The 9,481-nt window shown below is 34.7% G+C and overlaps 1 protein-coding gene across 1 annotated transcript in view; it reads left to right on the top strand.

Annotated features, from left to right (window-relative positions):
- Window positions 1–1,481: 1,481 nt before the first annotated feature.
- Window positions 1,482–9,481, top strand: part of LOC108976669 (glutamate-gated chloride channel-like) — a gene marked incomplete at its 3' end in the record, with an annotated part of 57,753 nt that continues 49,753 nt past the window's right edge. Inside the window, exons 1-2 of the mRNA XM_018945914.1 lie at window positions 1,482–1,532; window positions 1,899–2,358. The remainder of the gene's footprint in view (window positions 1,533–1,898; window positions 2,359–9,481) is intronic.

The following is a 9,481-nucleotide window of genomic DNA, read 5'->3' as shown; positions in this document are numbered from 1 at the left end:
AATGAAAACAAATACTGTAGAAGGCATCTAAAAAGTCATGTGGTCATAAAATAACCACAACTGAAATGCCTGTAGAACATAATCTATGCATGTATAAACTATAAGTATGGGTTAGGAGATCTATACTATACATTGAACTTAGTAGAGGGTAGGACCACGCTCACTTTTTCAAAATTCTTTTCGCCAAGGCGTCCCTGGCTACTGCGATCCTCTGTACCAATGAGATGTATGTATGAGAATTATATCGCAGTTTTGTGCTTAGTTATGACACTTTATAGGTTTGTGGCAGTGGTCCGATTACACCCATCTACGAACTCGATTATTCCGTTTKTACGGCAGCTGCATGCTATAGTATTCCGATCTGAATAAGTATTATGAAGATTGCATCATTGATTTCAATAATAACCCAAGCCAAATTTCTTAAGACATAAAAGAAAAAAGTTTTCCATATAAGCACTTCACGCTGATTACGCAGTTTGTACGGCAAGTGAAGGCTGATCCACTTTCCTACTGTTTTAAAGAAAAAGCACAGATATTTTAAATCTAATGTGGAATGTTTATCATCCTMGGAAAGAACATTATTTGGCATTTATTTGTTGATTATCAGATGATTCATCCGTTGAGTTCAATTTTCGATGACTCTAAGCGGGCTTGTCCGCATAGACCTGAGACGTTACATTTTTTATTTGGAAAAARGTCTTATGGTGTGATATCACACSATCTGGGTGGTCCATCRTTYGGTCCACAAATCACACCAAACCATTGCTTTTTCTGAATAAAATGGAAGCTCCTAAATCTCTTGAGACTGCGAAGCGGGGGAAACACATTCTTAACTAAATTTTCGTAATAAAGTTGAAGTTGTATATAAACTAGGCTTAAAGAACCGATTAGAAGGAGACACATGTTCGTAACCGAGTAGTGAACTACCATAAACGCCAATGCAAATAACTAGCCAACTGTGTCGTTAGCTTCATGCCTTCAACGTYAACTCCAAAGTGAGTATTACCACTTCCGTATACTTATACACTAAACATATTGTAGTTGGTGCTGCGTGTGTGCAGCTGTGTACTCAAGACTACTTGGCACTTGGTCGTTGTAACGCCAACGGATGTGCGACCAAATGACCGGAAACTGACATTATTTCAAARAGAAAGTGGATCAAGTTTTTAGCATTGTCTTTACTCGTCAAAATCAAGGCTGTGTGTATAACGTGCATAAAGTTTACAGTTACCAACGGAGACTACTGAGAATAGCGAATTGCTGCACGGAGATTATAACTGAAGAAGTAGATATGTGTGTAAGCAAGGAAGCGCTGCGCCAAGCATAGTGTAATAAGAGAAAGAAGTCTGGCAGCAAAATTCGGGCCCAACTTAATTATGCCGAGTCCCTGCTGACAGCTGCTCGGTTCGGGTTGCTTGTTAAGTCAATTTGGCAGGTCGAAGTTGAAGAAAGACGAAAGTAATACATATTTGATGGTGGAAAATTAATTGAATTTATTATTGACTTGGAAAAGTACTGCAAAACGAACAAAGGTTAGCGGAGTGAACGGCAAATAGTTGAAAAGATGTGGCATTAATGGAAAATGAGGTCAAAAAAAGGAAAGAAATATATATTTTTTAATCCAAATACACTTCGTGTGTAAAAGAGAAAAGAAATTAAGATAGTAAATACTGGTTGCTGTCATTGTGATGAGCGTTTTCATAAAATGTGCGTTTCTGTGGCAGTTAAAGCAAATATTTAACTGACATTATGGCGTTTTACAGAAATTAAGCAAGGAATTTTTTTTTATTTATATATTTTTTGTTTTTTGAGTTGCCTGATTTTTTGGAATTTTTTAATTTTGTTTTTTTGCATTTTTTATACTTACTTTACTTCCTTTTAATCCACCTTCTTAATAGCAATTTACCGTGCATCACTTACAACAACCATAAACTAGTTGCATTGGCTTGACTTCAACTGTCAAACAACCTGACTAAGCAAAAATTAGCATTCTTACATCATTAGAGCGCTAACCAGATAACAACAAGTGCTAAAATCAACACAAGTTCTAYCTAATATCACAACAGAAGCGCGGAACAATAACGGTACTCTAAATAAAAGGCAAAATACCAAAAACTGCTAACAATAAAACAAAGCAAMAATTTCCATAAATTCATTTGCTAAACGAATTACTCAAATATAGATAATGCTAATCATGAAACAATAAAAGCAACAAACCAATATCATCACTAATGCGTATCGACAGTAAAATTCTTATTGAATGATAACTGCAGCTGCCAGATACATATAGTATATACTATTGGAGCGGAGAGCACATAATAACTAGTTTACACTGCGCAACAATTGCTTGTAATTACGGTAAGTTTTAAATTACAAACGAATGCGAATTGTACTCGGAATTAATACATATGTATGTACGCTTGTATCCAACGGTATACTGTGCTCATTTGAGTATTTGGGCGAGATTGCGTGTGAGTCCTGGCCAAAATTGATGCGAGTGAATTGATAACTGAAAATCATTTCGACACAATTTTCTATTTTTGTTGTTGTATATACATATATATATACATATGTACATATGTGACTACTCATATATATAGTTGAGCCGAAAATTTTGCTTAAGTCACGTAAATCTAAATTTATGCTGGCTAACTGTATCTATAGTATATTAATTAGCTCATTAAACGTTTTTGTAAGTTTATTAAATACACAAATTTTGCAATAAATTAGCTCACAACACTGTTCTGTTGGTATGCCGTACAAGAGAATTGTTTTATTAGGTCTACAACTTTGCCTCCGCCGTTTTCCAATAGATGTCTCTAGGGTCAAGCATTGGTCGATTAAATCAACAAAATATTTGTAGCGATCTATTTGCATCCCAAACTTATTCTCAACAGCAAATGTCACTTTTTGAGCCGAATTCGCGACATTTGCGGGAAATTTGCTTTTCTTTTTTAACTCCAAGAAAAGTGCTTCCCGTTAACCCGTTCACGCTTTACTGAGGCTGACATATACATAGATAATACTATTACGCTACTACTACCATCTATATGATTTCTATTAGTATTAAAAAGATATAGAATTTTTGTAAAGCAACTTGTGTTCGTTTACAAAAAAATGGATCATAAAGCATTTCGTGTGTTAATTAAGCATTGCTTTTTGGGCGAATACGGGAAAACACTTTTGGACGGTTTTTATACAATAATGCTTTAAATTTACATAAAAAAAAATTGCGGAAGCAAAGTTGTAGACCTAATATTTTCAATAATAAGGAGTGATTCTCTACTTCTTAACGAAAAAAAAAACATCAAAATTAATGCGGAATGTTTATTATCATACGAAAAATCATCATTTCACGTTTATTTCTTGAATATTATAARTTTCAAATATTGGATGCGGCTACGTGTCAGATGATCCATCCTTAGAGTCGAATTTTTAATGGCTCGCTCAAGCATTTCGACTGGTAATTGACGAATGACAAGCGTGATGTTTTGCTCCAAGGMSTAAATTGAAGCGGAATTGTCTGCATATACTTTAGAGTTTACATATCCCCACAGAAAAAAGTTTAACCGTAAGATATCATACGATCTTGGTGGCCAATCGTGCGAGCCAAAATATGAAATTATCTGCTCACTGAAATGTTAGCTCAATAAATCCATTGATTGATGGGATTTGTGGGAAGTGGCGATAGCTTGTCGAAACCAAAAACCGGGGTAGCGGTCGGCATTGACGGTTACATTCGCATTCGCATCATTTTTGGAGAAATATGGACCGATGCTTCCACCGGCCTACACACCACATCAAAGCGTTATTTTTTCTGTGTGAAATGGTAGTTCTTGAAATCCTTCATTTTGCTTTTCATCCCAAATGCGGTAATTTTGCTTTGCTTACATTCAAATTGAGCCAGGATTGGGTCTCAACGCTGAAAAAATTTGACTCGAAAATTTTGAAWYTACTTGGAACTTTTGAAGAGCCCATAGAGCGAAGCTACGTCGCTTGACAAGGTCGAGCAGATTCAGTGCTTGTACATACAAGTTGTATTTTGTTCGGTTTCTATTTAAGATCTGGACGTAAAATGCGTCAAGTTGTTCCATCCGTCAATAGGACTCTCCACTCTCTTCGTGTATACTCTCAGCTAAAGCTGCTTTATTTTCTTCATGTGTGGTGTGCTGAGTGCCTATGGTTGGCTTTTTATCGAAAAACTCAGTTATTCTCTGAGGTAATGAAACATAGATAATAGTTTTTTGTACTAAAAATCGTACTAATATTTGGTAAAATCGGGTCATTGGTTCGCCTTGCCTCACATACTCAACAGACGGTGGACTTTTTACCCTAAATGTCGGTTAATATGGTAGTCGAARAAGTCTTTTCGTATTTCTAATGAAATTTTAACTTATTTTGTTTYAAATATGTACCATTTTGGTCGGCCACTTTTTGTCATCTTTTCGCTAGATCCATCAGTGTAAATCAAAATTTAGTAATTAAATTATATGTCGTATTGCCGAAATTTAATACTACGTACTGCCCAAAGTCCCCATATACCCACGTTAAGAATTTCAAACTCTCCTTTGGCTTTACACCGTATATATGGAACCATRTGTATGTTGTCTTAGAAAGATTAAATTAACATTTTATATCGATAAAAATCGTTGGCTGAATTAACCCAGCTCCAATTTTCGCAATTTTTGTATATATATGTATGTATATTAGAGTGGGTGGATTTACASGAGCCAAAGAAACTACCAAATCGCGTATTCGGAAAATATGCTATGGTGCATTCTGAACAAATTTGCCTAAGAGACCATAGATCTGAAACCGGTGTGAGAGCAAGCGGGTTTTATGGCGACATTTTATTTTTCTTTATTATAATTTTTTTTTGTAGTTTTGAGTTATATGAATAAAATTTGATCATTTGTCGAAATGATTACACATCTCTTTTACAGCGTTTGTCTTAAAAATTGCTAGCTCGAAATCGATTTTATTTCCATATTCGCTTAAATCAAATTGTTCTGAACGATCTGTATTAAATTTCTCTCCTACGCGATTTTCTAAAAAAAAAAATCGATCTGCTCTAATGTCTAACAAGATCAACAAGAATTATATACCTAAATGGAAATATATTTCCGATTATACTTCAGTTTTGTGAAAGTTAATGCAAAATGCTCTTTTGTTGATTGTAATACTCTTCCATTAAATATGTATGTATGTTTATTCGAAGATTACTTAAAGGAATTAAAATTGTGAATTAAATTTGGGCAAATATGTACAGGGTGGCTGATGAAAGATTTTTAAAACTAATTAAGCTATATTTGATAAAATTGAATGAGCTTTAACATGAATAAAAGAAAAATTAATTCCATACACTGAAAAAAAAAATTATTTGAGTTTCTTAATGTAGCAAAATTCATCAGCCACCCTGTATAAGTGTTAGATAAAGAACTGTGGTTTGTGCAAAAAATTTTTGTTATATTTGTAAGCAGCTATTTTTCAATTAAAATATTAAAAAATGCAAGCCAATAAATTTCATTTTGAATTCATAAARATTTAGTAGTAAGCAATTGTTAAAAACTTTACGCAGATCCCATATATATGTTTATAAATTAACTCCAACTAACTCAACGCAAAAATTTCAAAAATTATGAATAGTCATTCCACTACATATGTTTATATTAGGCATATATGTATCTACTTACTAAATGCTCAAAGTGAAAACATCCACATACACAACTATATTATCTAATTCGAATATATCAGTTAATATTCCTACAGAACTCTTTAACTAACACCTAAAAGTGATTAAATGATAAGAATAAATGCAGACAAAGTAACAAACAATCAATGCGCACTAAAGYCGGCTTTTGTGCATAGAAAATTTTAAGCCTTAATGATATCTAAGCCACACATGTCACACTTATCTATTGAAACAKTGTGGAATATGCAAATCTATGCATATCTATAATTACAATGCGATGAATATGCAACTGCACTGGCATTTATCACACCGAAGCGCAACCACGCCTACCCCAACGTGAGCAATGCAGYAACAAACGCGGCATCTCACAAGAAATGCATAGACTTCCCACACATGTGCGCCCCACACAAATATAAATAAGCACTTATATAAAGTGATACGTGCCATGTTATGCATAAGCGGATTAATTGTAATTAGTAGGTGACTGSAAAATAGCAGCAGAGCAACGTGTCGTATACGCAACATGCCTTCCGCATATAAACTAGAGATGAGGGCAACGTGAAGTAAGCGAACCCGAACATTSTGTTAAGGGTTTGTAAGCAGTTAGAAGGCTGAAAAAGGCGAATTTTGCAGAATTTTTTCAGAGAAAACTTTTAAACTTATTGATCCAAAAAAATGTTGAATTTTTCAAATTCGAATGCAGTTTGGCAGTGTTATTAATATTTCAGAAGTTCTCCGTAAATAATAAATAAAAGAAAAATATTTTTTTAAACCATGTTTACTCGAAAACCGTGTTCTCGTGGTCATGACTTTCACCCTTGTGGTAGTTTGAAATATAAAATAATAATTAAATTTTGACGTCATTATCACATGAACAAAAAAAAAAATTGACAAAAATAAAAATGGAGCGTAGTGAAATCTTAAGTTAAAATATCTAGACTTCAATACACATCTAATGTATTATAATTTAGAAAGCGCTTTCCGTTAAGTTTCTTCTTATGCCATACTATTATATTGCAACAAACTGCRCATTTTTAAGGCAACTCGCCAATCCCGAAGTGTTTAAAACTGCTTAGCTCGATATCTAGCACGAGCACGCGCCTATACACCTGAGCATGCACCCACTTAAGTATGTGTGAAGATTTGCAAGCATATTATGTRGGTATTTGTCTAAGCGGATTTTATGTTGCTACTGTAACATGCTGCAACTGCGTATGCATCGACACCGAGTTAAAATTACACTTTTACTTTGGTGGATGTTCAAAAACGAAAGCTCATTGCGTTCTGTTAATGCATATGTTCATGMGGGCAAGTACATATTTTTTCTCAATTGTTTCTAGTGGGCTGAAGCTGAGGCGATTATTTGAATGAGTAAATATTAGTAATACAAGAAAAAAAGGCAAAAAGCTTTAGTAAAAAGTATATTTATAAAATATTCCGTACAGGAACTTGATTTTGATAGGTTGGTTTGTATGACAGCTATATGCTATAGTGATCTGATCTGAACAATTTCTTCAGAGATTACATTGCTGCCTTAGCGAATAAGTCGTTCCAAATTTCGTGAAGATATCTCGTCAAATAAAAAAGTTTTCCCTGCAAGTGCTTGATTTCGATAGTTTAGTTTATATGGCAGCTATATGCTATAGTGATCTGAACAATTTCTTCAGAGATTACATTGCTGCCTCAGCGAATAAGCCGTACCAAATTTCATAAAGATATCTCGTCAAATAAAAAAGTTTTCCCTGCAAGTGCTTGATTTCGATAGTTTAGTTTATATGGCAGCTATATGCTATAGTGATCTGATCTGAACAATTTCTTCAGAGATTATATTACTGCCTCAGCGAATAAGCCGTACCAAATTTCATAAAGATATCTCCATATATATAAAAGTTTATCATACAAAACCTAGGCTTCGATCGTTCAGTTTATATGGCAGCTATATGCTATAGTGATCTGATCTGAACAATTTCTTCAGAGATTACATTGCTGCCTCAGCGAATAAGCCGTACCAAATTTCATAAAGATATCTCCATATATATAAAAGTTTATCATACAAAACCTAGGCTTCGATCGTTCAGTTTGCATGGCAGCTACGAGGTGTGTTCAAAACGTATCGCAAATTTTGAATGTTCGCAGGTATATTCGAATTTCGAATTTTTTGTGGCGTTATGTTGGTACTCATGTCTCTCACTTATGCCGACAAGATCGGCAACCACCGTATTCCCCAGATCTGGCCCCCTGTGACTTTTTCTTGTTCCTTAAACTAAAGAGGCCCCTGAAAGAACGACGTTACGCTTCTCTTGACGAGATAAAGACGGCATCGAAGGAGGAGCTGAAGAAGATAAAAAAAAAATGATTTTTGAAGTGCTATGAAGATTGGAAAAACCGTTGGCACAAGTGTATAATATCTCATGGGGATTACTTTGGAGGAGACAAAATAGATATTCATGAATAAATAAATAATTTTTGAAAAAACACAAAATTCGCGATACTTTTTGAACACACCTCGTATATGCTTTAGTGGTTTGATCAGACAATTTTTTTGCAGAGAATGCTTTATTGCTTTAGATAAAAATTTGTGCCTAGTTTCGTTAATAAATATTGGCAAATGAAAAAGTTTTCGATACAAGCATTTTATTCGGATCAGTCACTTTGTATGACAGCTATATGTTATAGTGATCYGATATCGACCATTCCGACAAATGAGCAGCTGCTTGCTGGGAAAAGGACGGATGCTAAATTTCAGAATGCTTTCACAAAAACTGAGGAACTAATTCGCATGTATACAGTTGAGCGGAGCGGTCAGATACATATGTACATACAATATCTCTCCTCTTTCTCATATTTGAGTTAACTAAAACCTGTTTTGTAGTGCTCCATCCAATTAGTAGTCATTTCGTTTGGTATTAATAGCCACGTATTGAGGATTAAATAGTTTCCAAAATTCCAATAACGGAGAAGGACTGAAAAGGCGAACATTTAAATGAAATTCAACCGCCATTTTGCTATAACGAGTTAACCGGAAAATTAATTAGCGTTTACGGCGCATATTAGCTAAGCAAAATTAGATGCGTTATAGCATGATTTTAGCGTTAAAGATAATATTGCATTGTATATACATATATACTCGTACATCTGTATGTGTGCTTTTGCATGCTTGTACACACATGTACATATGTACTATAAATATGGGTATATATAAATTTTTGTCGCTTATGCGCKGCGTTGAATTGCATTCAGAGCATAAAGTGCATTTAAATTTAATTAAAAAGTAGCAAARAACATTTTACAACAACTTTACCCGGCGAAGCAGAAGTGGCAGCGTCGATGGACGATAGCGCACCGTTCGTCTTTTTTGTATACATTGTCATGAACGCAAAGCTATGTGGACTTGGCGTGGGAGGGGGAGGGAGAGAGATAGAAAAAGAGAGAGATAGAGAGTGAGAGAGAGGGAAATAGAGGAGAAAGACTGTGTCATATGCAAAATAGTGCCGGCCAAGTAATATTTCTTTGACTACCCTGCGACTATATTGTGTGCTTGGTATAAAAAAAAAAAACTCATAAAATCTCAGCAAGTGTAAGGCCGAAAAATTCACAAAATGCAGCTCTGTCGCGGGTAAACACATTTGAAGTTCAAGAAGGCACTTTAGGAACTTTCGTAAGATGTACGAGTATGTACATGTTTACCAATTGTATTTACATACATAGGTATATGTRTGGTGCACGGAGGAAATTAGAAATTTGGAAAAAAGGTGGAAATGAGTACGAGGGTTTTGTGGGTTGGAGAAC

Source organism: Bactrocera latifrons, unplaced genomic scaffold, assembly GCF_001853355.1.
Source record: "Bactrocera latifrons isolate USDA-ARS-PBARC rearing strain unplaced genomic scaffold, ASM185335v1 scaffold_8, whole genome shotgun sequence".
Lineage (NCBI taxonomy): Eukaryota > Metazoa > Arthropoda > Insecta > Diptera > Tephritidae > Bactrocera > Bactrocera latifrons.
This window is presented reverse-complemented; position numbering and strand designations above follow the sequence as displayed.